Raw genomic sequence first — 13,874 nt, 5'->3', positions numbered from 1 at the left:
AACATTATGAATGTGTATGACACTACCATTTGAAAATGTTACTAGAATGCCTCCATATCCCTTGATATGATGCACATGATCATCTCCAAGATAAATGTCAGCACCATTGCAAAGTTCTCATACCATATCTTATTGAATGTCATCTGGATTGAGGCTCATGTATCCATAAACATCATTGGTTTTAGCAGAGAACATAACGTTAGAAACAAACAACTTAATATTATTAAGATCGAAATTTAGGGGTTCTCCTGCAAAATTTATTGAATGACTTTTGTGTTTATGCCTTGTTTCATCACTTATCTTCATATAGAAATCTTTGGCAAGATGCCCAATGTTAACACAATAAAAACATTTCATTCTAGAATCATTTGTAGCATGTGACATACCGTTATTTGTCTTTGGAGGTGGGATTCACTGAGATGGACTTCCACTATTACTTTCTCCTATCTATTTTCCAATGAAATATTTATTCTTCACCAAATGTGCTAAGTATGGATTTAAAGGCTTCAAATTACCATGCTTCTCTTCTTCTTGCATCAATATTCCAGTCAATTCATCAAAATTGGGAGCTTTATCCCTTAATGCAAGACCTATAATGAACATATGATAGTCCTTTGACATTCCATTTAAAGTAATTCTAACAAGATCAATACTAGAGACTGATTCTCCTATGTCTCCCAGCTTATCTTTCAAATCTTTAATTCTTGAAATGAAATTATTGATAGTTCCATTTTCTCCCATTTTAATGGAGAGGAGCTTACTTTTCAAAAAAACGATACACGATTGTGTTTTTAGTCTCATACAAATCATTATGTGTACTCCAAGATTCATTGGAATTATTGAAGTCACAAATGTGAGGAATTATACTATCTTTCACATACATCCATAGTAGTACCTTTTCTTTATTGTCCCACTTCTCCCAATATTTGATTTATGTTTTTTTCACACCTCTAGCCACATTTGGCTTCAATTCCTCTCCATTTGCAATTGTCCATGCGCCATATCTTTCCATTAGTGTTTAGAGCTTGAATTTCAAATTTACATAATTGGAGCCATCCAATATCTTACCCTCATTCAAATATGTTTTCATAAGGGGACTAGCCATACTAGTAGAATAGTTGATGCTCCAACACCGACTTTCCTAAGACAGTTAACTTACCTCTAGCACAAATATTGTTGACACCTAATCATAGGGATTGGGTGAACAATTGTAAATAGTTTAGATAATAAATAAGGGAAAAGGAAGAGTCATCGGGAGATGGAACTCAAGAGTCACTCCCTCATGTATATAACTATGAAGAGCCCAAATGAATAAATAGATTCTCATTTGAGGAGTTACCTCCTGGCTTGACATGGTATCAGAGCACACATCCCAGCCTCTATTTTTGGTTATAATCTTATCCTTGTAACTCCATATTGCTCTACCTATTTTACATAACTATCACCTTCTCTACATCGTGAATGCCTGCGTTGCCCTAGTGATTTCTTTTTATTATCCCTGCAAGATTCCTGCATTATTGAAGGCACTAGTCACTACCTAACTTTGTGACTGTGTGTTGCAAGTGTGGTGTAGCTGGGAGCATGGTGTTGTGGTCGGCCCTTTGACTGTGACTAGATTGAGGAGGAAATGTTTATTTCGTGTGTAATTCCTGTTCTGTAAAACCGTGGTGCGACTACGACCGAACTGTGAACTGCTACATTGCTCATGAGTATCCAGGTCCTTTAATTATTCGTATAATTTTTATTGATCAATATGTTGCATTCTATGTGAAGGCCTTCCACTATTATGCTTTGTATGTATGCCTTGAACTGCAACTGTGTATTGTTCTCGTGGCTTCGAGGCTCTATGGCTATTGTGCTATCACACCATACCTCCGTCCTGCATAGTCGAAATCTCTCCCTCACGTTGTTTCATATCCCAGTTTTTGTGTTGTGGTTTGTGTGCAAATCATACCATAAAACATGGCCTCTCCACAATGCGGCCCCTCCTCCATACCACCGGTTACCATACAATCATACCATAGCACTGGTTTGTGTGTAGTAATACCATACTACTAGTTTATGTGCAGTCATACCATCCCTCCCAGTTATAATAGCACTATTGATATGTCCTTCTTACCATAATGTTTAACTGTGGTTTTTACCGTGACATACTTTGAACGTTTTTCATTACATACTTCCTACCATACCATTAATACATAACTCGCCTCATATACCTCAACGTTGTCCATTAGATATCACAGTTATATATCACAATTTTTTTAATATCTCACATCACTTATGCCCCCATTGGTCCCTCCACCTATAATCCCTTCCCTCATATAACCCCTCCCCCATACAATACCTCCCCCAAATATACCTCTACGATATATATTAAAATTGTATTTTTAACACCAAAAGTGAAAATATTCTATATACTCACAATAGAGTATATCTTTTATAGTACATAGATTTGAAAATGCACTCATTAATATCTATTGCGGGAGTGGTTCTTAATGGGAAGGATAATTATCCTGAGTGGTCTCAGAAAATCAAACACACTCTCATTTTTAATGAGCTCTAGAAAGGTGTGTGAGGTGGCGAAGGAGACAAAGAACCCAAACAACCTACCTCAGACTAGGAATTCGCCATTTGGGAAAATAAGAATAGCAAGGATTATGCCTTGATTGCAACATCAGTAAATGAAGAGGTGAGTCACCATATTTCACCATTTTCAAATCCTTTCGAAGCCTTACAAAAGCTAAATGAACTCTATGACTCACACACTGCACTTGAAGTTGTTCAACTCATGATTAAATTGTTTAGCCTTCAATTAAAAAATGATGATCTTCTTTCTCTTGCATCAGAAGTATAATCTATTATGCGTGATATCAAAGTCACTAATGTTGAACTGGACATTCATCTCATAGATTTTTTCAAGGCACTTTATCCCACTTAAATTATCTTGAGTCATTGCAAGCAAATGGAAACCTCAAATAAATTACCTTTGATTCCCTTGTGAATAAATTTGTTGAGAGAGAGAAAGATTTTGGGAAGTAGACAGCTCCTCAGTCTTTTGAAGAGGTTGGGCGTCTTGCACATAGAGAGAAGAATCTTGCTCAAGATTCTTCCAAAGGAAGAGTTGGTCAAAGAGGAAGAGGAAGAAGAAATTTCAGAGGAAAGGGGGGCAGAAAATCTCAAGGAGAAAAGTTAGATTTGCATTGCATATGTTGTAATAGAGATGGATCACATGATGCATCCACATGCAAGTTTCCTTGGGATAGAATTGAGTAGGATATAAATCAACCTAAAAATAAAACTAATGAAAAAGGGAAAGGTAAACCACCTGAATCTGCTCACTATGTTGTGGAAAATTGTAATATTGGAGTAAATGAAGACTTGTTTAATGCTTCACTTGCTTCTTGGAAGAATTATTGGTTGCTTGACTCAAGAGAAGCTTGCCACATGAATTTTAGAAGAGACATTTTTGAAGAATTTTATGACAATGTTGATGGATTAGTTTAATTTGCAGACAAATCAAAACTCAAGCCATCAGGGCTTGGCACAATCAAGCTCAAATTTCCCGGTCTTCCAGACTTTCTTCTACATGATGTTTTATACCTCCAACAACTGAGGAAAAACATGTTGTCCTTGGTCCGCATCTTCCATCAAGGTCACTCCATTCATATGTTTGATGGCAATGATCAGGTGAGAAAACCATCAGATCACTCACTTGTCATGACCGAGATAGAAGAAGAAAGGATTCTCAAGCTAAAAAGTACCTGGGCTCATGGACAAAATTTCTCATACAATTTTCATTGTAATGAAGGTAGATTTCCATCAAGTTTATTATGGCATGCTAGATTTGGACACTTGAACTATGACAGCCTCTGCTTGTTGAAGAAAAATGGTGTTACTAGTTAGCCTACAATTCCTAGGAAACTTAAGCAATGTGATGCTTGCATTCTAGGAAAGAATAGCAAACAATATTTTCATGATTCACATTCTAGAGCACATAGAAAAATTGAACTCATTCATTCAGATTTATGTGGTCTAATGTTTGTTCCTTTTGCAAATGGAAATAAATATATGATGACATTTATTGATGACTACAATAGAATGTGTTGGGTCTATTTATTGAAGAACAAATCTGATGCTTTTCAAACATTCAAGAACTTTCATACATGGATTGAAAATGATGCACAGACTCATATTGGCTCTATTCGCACTAATAATGGAAAAGAATACACTTCAAATGAATTTGAAAACTATCTTCACCAACATGGGATCAAACATCAAACAATTATGCCTTATAATCCCCAACAAAATAGAGCTACTGGAAGAATGAATAGGACAATCTTAAATATGGCATGCTCCATGATGTTTTTCAAGAATGTGTACTTGATGTTTTGGGCTCATGCAGTTCTATGTGTTGTATATGTAAATAATAGATGTCCATGTAATGCTATTACAAACAAAACTCCTTATGAAATTTTGTATGGCCACATTCGTTCAGTAAAGCATCTCGGGGTCTTTTGTTCCACTTTTTATGCCTTGATACCAAAGGTACATAGAGGCAAACACGGTACAAGGAGTCGTAAGTGTATCTTCTTGGGGTATTCAAACACCTCCAAAGCATACTGTCTCTATGATGAAGTTAATAAAAAGTTTGTTGTATCTAGATATGTAATATTTCTTGAATTTTCCAAAGATGACAATGTTGTTGAGTGACAACTTGAGCACTTTGATAGATTCACAATGCAAAATCATTTAAAGAATTTTATAATCAGATTTCACATCTTGAAGCCAGGATTCCTAACTAGATTAACCTGTGGAATCTTCTTCTAAAGCAATCTATCCCCATTATGAAAATCCAACCACTGATGATACTTTGAGTGATGTGATTGACAGAATTGGGAGACTCAATCTTGACTCAGTCCCAACTCAATCAATTGAGCAGCCTGGACCATCTTAGAAAGGTCCCCCAAAGTGGCTGACAAAGACACTTGAAATTTTTCATCATGATGAGGTTGGAAAGAAAGGAATAAGAAATTCAACCCGAAAAAATGGAGGTGATGTAGATGAGTTTGATTCACCTGATGATATGGATGTTTCTTATGATTGTGAATTAAATTTGTCTGTAGGCTATGAACCAAATTACTTCAAAGAAGCCACTTCTCATGATGAATAGAAAGAAGCAATGCAAAATAAGTATGATGCCTTGACAAAGAATGGAACTTGGAATCTTGTTGATCCTCCATTGGGAACAAAACCAATTGGCTGCAAGTGGGTTTACAAGAACAAATATAAAGTTGATGGCTCACTTGACAAGCACAAATCCAGGCTTGTGGAAAAAGGTTTTGCACAAAACGAAGGGGTCAATTATGAGGAGATGCTTTCCCCCACAGCAAAATGGGCTACCATCTAGACACTCCTTGCCCTAGCAGCTGAAAACGGTTGGAAATTCCATCAAATGGATGTAAAAACTACTTTCTTGAATAGAGATCTAAAAGAGAATTTTTTTATGTCCCAAACTGAATGATTTTCTTTGAAAGGACATGAACATAATGTATGCAAACTTGTGAGATATTTGTATGGCCTGACAAATATATTCCATGGAATTTAGTTAAAACACATCTAAATTAGTTCTCTACTCATTGCACCTTTTGATGTAGGAAGTGTGTGATGCATTGCAAAAATTTAGGATTTCAAAATTTTACCAACTTCATCACACTTTCTCATTGTGTACAAGTGCGCTAGTGAGTATGACACATTGGAAAACTCAATTCACTCATCAGGTTTACCTAGTAATATTCATAGCTAAACTCATTTAATGATCCACAGGGTAGACTAATAATATTTTTTACTCACCACGAAAGCTAATTGAGAAAGACTTGATCACAAGATCTCCTCCAAGAAACAAATATACTAGGTCGTGAACACTAGGTCTATTAAGGAAACAAAGAAAAAAAGAAGCATACTGACTTTATTCTCCTCCCGTGGCTTAAATTCATCATACATATCCACTTAGGTCAACAACACTAAACTCAAATCCACAGTTCTAAATTCAATCAGGCTTGACACAACTTCGCACACATCCGTAGGCTCACCACTCTGCTAAATAGATGTCAGCAATCTCTACTAGTCAAACAGGATGGAAGATTCCTACATGGTTGCTCACTCCATGTTTTCTACACCCAATTTGACTATGTATTGATAGAATACCTCAAGAAAGAAACAATCCACACACTAGGTACACTCGGCACTCGACTTCCTTAGGTGCGCTCGGTAACCAATGAGAAGGCAAAGATCAACTGAGCAGGTAACAACATTCACCTTTATCAACTGTCCACAAATTTATGACGAGTACACCTCCATAGAAACTTCACTTTAATAAATAACTCTTGCACACGCAATTACAACTCCATAATGTAACCTTTCTCTCCAACCAGTAGTCTCCCACATGCCAATTGATTTGGATCTGATATCAAATTAAAAATTAGAAGACAAATTTGAGGAATGAACTAGGTAGCTCGCAATTGACTTAGGTTGCACCTGGAGACTATAAAAAAATAAGCAACACAATCACTTTATCATTAGTCAAATCAATCATAAGTACAAGTATTTATATGATTACATTATGTTGGGGAGATGATAACAAACTTCTAAAAATTAGGATCTAAATCCTAAATAAGAACACAATCTAAATAGGAAACAACCACTTTCTCCATTATTCCCAAGTACATCTACTCAATATAGTTGCCAATAGTACTATAGTAAAAAATGTATTCATGAATATAAGTGACTTTGCTTTGACCTTTCGCTGAAGAAAAACATTATATAATATATTTCTATATTGACAACAAACCAATACACAACAAATGAACATTCCCAATAATCAGTTTTTTAGTTCGCTTCCAGGAGACTCTTTACATTCCGAATGACGATTTATTAGTAGACCTCTAGTTTTCCCTAGGTTCTGTTGATGGTGCTCGACCTGCCAAAATTCAGGGGATCTCCTCGGTATAAAGTCCCAACTAAGCCTCACACCATTTGGTGTAAGAGTTCCATCCAGTATGATGGCCCAGTGGCCATTATCTTAAATGTTTGCCTTAGCTCTTTCTTGTCATCACATGAGATTGGTTTGCTTGTCTAAGAAAAATGGGGTTCATGTGCCAAGTGAGTGCTAGTGTTACTTGTGTCAAGGTTCTTTCACCACAGAGGGAGAGGTTGGGAGTGAGTCTCTAGTCAGAAGGGAGGAAATCCCAACTCTGTCAGAGACACACAACAAAATAGGACATGCACAACATCCAAAGGAGAAATCCACACGGATGCAGAAGTCACAATACACAATGGAAGATAGCACCTACAACACCTAGATGGATAGTCTGCATAAGTGCGAAAGTCGTTATAACAAGTTTACGTGAAAGGTTCTCTCTGATGTTCGTGGAGGTAACTGACATGGGTAGGAAAACATTAATTACTTATACAACACATTTTCATAAATATATGTATTAGAATAGCTAAATGAGTTAAAAATTTTAACACAAGTTAGAGCAAAATGTATTACAAGTGTTCAATATTAGTCTTACAAATAATTACAACACATCTGTGAAAATGTGTTGGCCTGTTATCAATATTCTAAATTAAATAGAATTTCCAAGACACATCGATACACCATACATCACTAACCCCAAAGGCGGGGCATTGGAGCCATTACCCACTCCTCAAAGAAAAGATTACATACTCTCAAGGTTATGCGGTAGGAGCCAAGGTGAAAAGTCCTTTGCACGTACAAATGAGGGAGTATTTATAGCCAAGGGTAAAACTAGCCCTTGTTACTATTCAACTTCCCTCATGAATATTTGATTTATTTGACTCTTCACCTTTAGATGACTCTTCGTATGACATGTGGGTCTCTTGGAATTCCTTGTTACATTACATTGATTTACACAATATGGCCCACAGTAGTGATGTGGTTGACATGACTCATGACACGAATCGACATGACAATGCGGGTATGTTCATGTTACTGATGGTGTGCATGTTGAGTTGTAGTGTTGCTGAGTGATGGGTGAGCTCTTGGTGTATCATAGATTCACCTCCGCATGGCAAGGTTGTAGATTCTTAGATGGTCATTGGTGCTTTCTTGATGTTGCATGTGCACGTTTCTCTCTTGCTTGTACTTTGACATGCTTGACATGTTTGTCTGTTCGCAAAAAAATCTCCTAGCATGTTCTTTGTTCACGAATAATTCTCCTCACATGCATAATTCGTTCGTCCATTCGTGAACACATATCCTTTCATGTTCTCTCCTTGTTCATCCCATCTACCACCGCATCATGTCTTAGCCATATACTTGTATATTCAATCACTCATGATGAGATGACATCAAATCCATAAACCTCCTAGTCTACCATGATGCATTACTATTCACTTTCAGATGTAGGTGACCGGGAGAGAGGACAAGGCTATGAAACTGTGCAAGGAAAGTTTCAAGTTGGGATGCAGGCTCCGGGAACTGCTTGTGAAAATTGCGTAGAGGTCACTTGGATACTCAGATGGACAATTTGGATCAGCAGTGACTGTTAGAGGGATCTGGCTCTGTTGGAGGGTAGACATGCACAATTTCTTAAGGGAGATGGTTGCAGGCCTCAAGAGGCTTGGCAACAAAAAATGTGCAATTCCTGGAGGGAGCTAACAGTAGGCTATGGGATGGCTTGGCAACAAAAACAGCGCAATTCATGAAGGGAGCTGGCAATGGGTTGTGGGATTGCTAGAGACAAAAATTGCGCAATTGCTGGGAGGTTGACCTACTGAACAACTCTGCACATTTTCTGAGTTGAACGAGATGTTGGGCTATTGAGGGGCTTCCTCAAAAATCTACACAGTTTATTAGTGAGTAGGCGGCCACCTGTCTGGGTGGCTAGTTGGAAAAACTGTGTAATTTCTAGAGGGAGACAAGAATGGGCACTAGCTATCTGTCCATCTTATCTACGCAATTTCATCAGTCAGTGGAGCGAGCAAGGTCTGTAGCTTTTGAAACAAGCTTAGCGGAGTGAGTCCTGGGGTCAATGCTGAATCAAACTCTCCTATTGACCAGCAGGAGGGTTGGTTGCTCATCTTGCGGGTAGTGCAGATAGAAATGGCTTGTTGGACACTTCTGCGATGTTCTGGGTGATAGTTAGTTGAGTCAATTGTAGGGTGGAGGTCCTGTTGTTAGAGGGTGATCCGATCATTAGAACTTCAGAAAAATGACTAAGTGTGTGAGTGAGTGAATTTGTGCATACACACCCTTGCAAACACACACTCAATATAACTTGATGACAAGACTCCTCAACCATCCAGACAACATAAGCTCAACATGGATGATCGAATGTGCGAGCGACAAGCCTAATGCTTGTGATAGATCGTTGAATGACTGCGATGATGCTTGTGCAACAGCGCATACAACTTCGTGTATGAGTGGGACAGATGTTCGCATAGTGAAGACAACATGTACATACGAAGTGAGGACCTTTTGTGTGACCAGAAAATGGTTACAAGCGTTACATTGAGACCAACATGCAAAAAGTTTTACGTTGAACGTTCAAGAAAAGAGGGTGTAAAGGCTCAGACATGCCCATGGGATGAGCCCTAGTTCTTGCAAACATCAAGTAAATATCCAAGGGAGGCTCATAAATTTGACGCAGGCCAAAATTTTGGAGGGTGTTGCAGCCACTACAACACTAGGTGACACACTGGTAGAATTACAAATTCTCTATTATGGTTCATTGACAACACAAGACCTTAGTCTTTTAGGGAGTATTGAATCCTTGTGCGGGTTACTTCAACTTTCCCACTTACCCCATGGGAAAACATGGTTCACTTTTTGCCAACTCAGTCAAACACAACAAAATTTTCCGTTTTGATCATAGTGTTTTGAAATCGGGAAGGTTAGTTTGGCTCACGAGTTAAAAAATTTCATAGTATAAGTTTTCATCTCTGGTGTGGCTCCATTGCAAACATTCCTGCATAGTACCCTGGCAAAGTGATGCAGGAACACACACATTTCTCCACTGCTAGCGAGCCTTGTCAGTATCCTTGTGGAGTTGCATGCTTCACCTCTCTGCGCAGGAACCCTTTGTCTTCTTTTGCCTTTGTATTTTTTAAAGAGGATTGTGCATAGGCACTTATTTATTTTTGGGGAAGAAGAGGGATCCCAGCTTATTGAGAGAAGAAGAGGTTGTTCCCTCAAAGAAGCTTGTAAGACCTCTGATATAGGTTTTCTCGTTTAAATTTTCCCTTTCTCTGTTTCTACTAGTTGGATGAGCTTGATCATACAGAGCAAGAGACTGAGTACAGGAATGGGGTTTCCTAGTGTGGACATAGGTTCATGGTTGAAACAAAATTCCCTTGTAGACATCTCGTATTTTCTATCGAGACTTCATTGGCCAAAGGTTATAACCAAGCACAGAGAAGACAAACATGAGACTGTTCAAGTGCTACAGTGTCACAAGTCTCCTGAGATCTCAACCACATACTCATGCAAAATCTAGAACTTAATGGAGAGAAACACTTATTTACAAAAGACAAAAAATATAAGGATACTAAGAAAACCAATAAAAAAAAAATAGAGATTGTAACCAAAGAAAACAAAACAAAAACAAGTAGTAAGCGGACTATGTACATGGCACGAGGTGCAGCCCGACCTACTGAAAATATTGCTTGAGATCTAGCCATTGACAAGAATGTTTTCAATCCTCTCGTTAAGTGATTGCAGGAGGTATGTGTGTGGGGAAAGCTTCTCATGGACTATGTACAGATCAATACATAGGGACTGGAACTTCATATGTTTTCCTTTGTCTTCATGGGGTTTATCCCATTTCAAGACTAAGTAACCAACATTGAAGTTAGCTTTCCCTGCAGACTTCTTGTCGAACCATCTCTTGATATGTTTATGGTGGAGTGTAAAATTTTCTTTTTCTTTCATCCTTTCTTCCTGTAGTTTGTGAAGTGTATCCATCCTATGTTGAACTAGCATTCAAGGCTTTCCTTGGGATTCTTTAGACAACTAAAGTGCAGGTAACTAGATATTGGGTAGTCGGATGGATTCTTTACCATAGACCAGGAAGTATGGTGAGGTATTCAGAGAGGGTTTGGGTGTTACGCAGTCAGCCCATAAAGCATTCGTCAAGGCAGAGTGTTAGTTACGATGCTTATAGTAAACTATCTTTTCGATTATATGGATAAGGTTTTTGTTTGTGGATTCTGCGAGACCATTTCCCTACGGGTAGTACATAGATGAGTGTTTCAGCATAATACCATTTTGTAATGCAAAACCATAGAGCTTTAAGGATGACAAGTATGTTGAATTATCAAGCACAAGTGATACCATAACTCCAAAGTGTGAGATGATGTTCTGTTGCAGGAAGTTGATGACTTCCTGGTCATTGAATTGCTTGAGCAAAAATGCTTCTATCCACCACGTGAAGTAATAAGTTGTTGTCAGAACGTAGTGGTGTAGTTTTGACGAATATGGGAACATTTCCCCAATAATTTCGAGGCCCCATTTTGGGAATGGTTTAGTCAATGCAACAGGGTGCAACGGGGCTTCTGATATTCGTGTTATGTCGGCTCATCACTAACAAACCCGACACTTGTGGGTGTAAGCATGTGCATCCTTGAATAATGTGGGCCAGTAGAAATCAGCTCACATAAATTTGTGTGCAGTGGTATTTCCCGAGAAGTGACCCCGGCTAGACCATCATTCAAATCTTGCAAAACCTTCTCTGGTTCATGTGCCTCCAAGCACTTGAGCAAGATTTTGTTGTTGTTCTTTCTGTAAATCACTCTGTGCACCAACTAATAAGCTAAAGCTTTGAGACACAATTCCCTATTCTATCTGATGGAAAAGTGAGAGGGTATGTGCCCTACTCAAGGTACTGGCTCACATCTACGTACCAAGAGTTTCTATTTATAGTCGGTGGTGCTCACACTACATCATACATTTCAATTTCATGCTCCCAACTGATGAGCTCTTCTTCTTCCTCCTCTGCATGTACTGCCTTAGCTATGAGTCTCTAGAGAGCATGACCATTGACAATGTGAACTAGGTTGATGTAAAGATAATACTCTTGCAAACCTATCGTCCAATTCGCATGTCATTCACCTTGCTCTTACTGTACAAGCAGTGAGAGGACTGCTAGGTGAGGCACATAGACTATGCAATGGTTTTTCAGCAAGTAGGGTCTGAAGTGTTTCACCACCATCTATATTGCATATGCTTCTTTGTCAATGGGGGGGTAGTTGAGTTCGAGTCCCTTCATACTTGCGCTCATGAAGGAAATGGGATGTTCATCATTCATTTCATCCTTCTCTGTGAGTAGTGCGGCGAGTGAGTCATCAGAGGTGAAGGTGTATAGCAAGAAGTCTTTATTGAAAATTGGGCTATAGAGAGAAGGCACTTTTGTAATATCCTACTTGATATAGGTGAATGTGTACTATTCTCTCTTTCCCTAGCTGTAAAATGGATCCTTCTTGATCATGGCTTGCATTGGTTTGACTATCTGTGCGTAATCTAAGATGAAATTTCAGAGGAAGTTTATCTTTCCCAAGAAGGATTGCATCACTTTCTTGTTGGCTGGGTGAGGGATTTGTGTGATGGTCCGGCCTCAGTCCAGATTAACCTTGATCCCAATTTTGGCAATTATGTGCCCCAGGAGGTTCCCCTCAGACACTTCAAATATGCTCTTTTTGGGATTCAAGGAAATCTCGTATTTCCAACATCGCTCAAATTTTTTTCTTCAGATGGCATATGTGGTCTTCCCATTTTCTTCAAAACACAGTCACATCATTGAAGTACACCACTGCTCCTTCCAATGAGTCCACGGAAAGTGATTTCCATGGCATGCTGAAAAGTCATGCCTACATTCACGAACCCAAATGGAATTCATCTATATGCGAACGTACCCCACTTGGTACAGAAGGTTGTTTTGAGTCTATTAGATTCCACTACCATAACTTGATTATATCCTGAAAACCCATCAAGTAAAGGAAAAAATTTTGCCCCAGATATTGTTCACAAAATGTGCTCCATAGACGACACAGGGTAGTTTTCTTTCTCTGAGGCACGGTTCAAGTTCAAAAAATAAACACACAAGCATATTTCCCTTGACTTCTTTCATACAGGAACAAGATTTGAAACCCATGTAGAATGAAGAACTCTATATATGATCCATTCATCCAACAACTTGGTGAGCTCTTTCTGTATGAGGGTTTCAAGTGACGAATGCACTTTCCTCAACTTCTGTTGATATGGCTTGACCCCTTATTTGATCATAATTATGTGTTGGATTATTTGTGTGTCGTAAGTTTTCATATCATCATATGTCAACATGAACACATCCTGATACTTTTTGAACAACCAGACAAAGGCTTGTCACTCCTACTGCATGCAACATGTATCGAGATTGATGAACTTCGGATCTTGTTCTGTTCCCAAGTTAATCAGCTCGTGCATCATGGTAGAGCTATGGGTTTTGCCATTCCTTGGCCCTTGGAAGCGTTCTTGCAAGTCATAGAGTTTTTCCAATTATACCACACCTTTGGGGATGAGGTGGCCTTACTTGATATCCACCCTAGCTTTGAAAGATCGATCATGCTCGTCTTTGTCTATCGCTGCATCCTTGAAGGTATTAGCATTGGCCATGAAATGCAGTATCTATTGATCATCATCAAATACATGTAAATTAGTTACGTTATCTGGGATAGATGGTCTATACAAAATTTCAACAATAAATTTATCCCTAAGTGTTGACATTCTAGAAGTTGTGTTTTCCAAAGCATTGGCAGCTACACTACGCATCCTTGGTACAATAATGATATTAAATGCTTGGAAGTTAGATATCAGTCGC

The sequence above is a fragment of the Pinus tabuliformis genome, chromosome 2_1 (assembly GCF_031772625.1).
Source record: "Pinus tabuliformis cultivar Carrire ecotype Pingquan chromosome 2_1, CPIR1, whole genome shotgun sequence".
Classification (NCBI taxonomy): Eukaryota; Viridiplantae; Streptophyta; class Pinopsida; order Pinales; family Pinaceae; genus Pinus; species Pinus tabuliformis.
Note: the sequence above shows the minus strand (reverse complement) of the source record.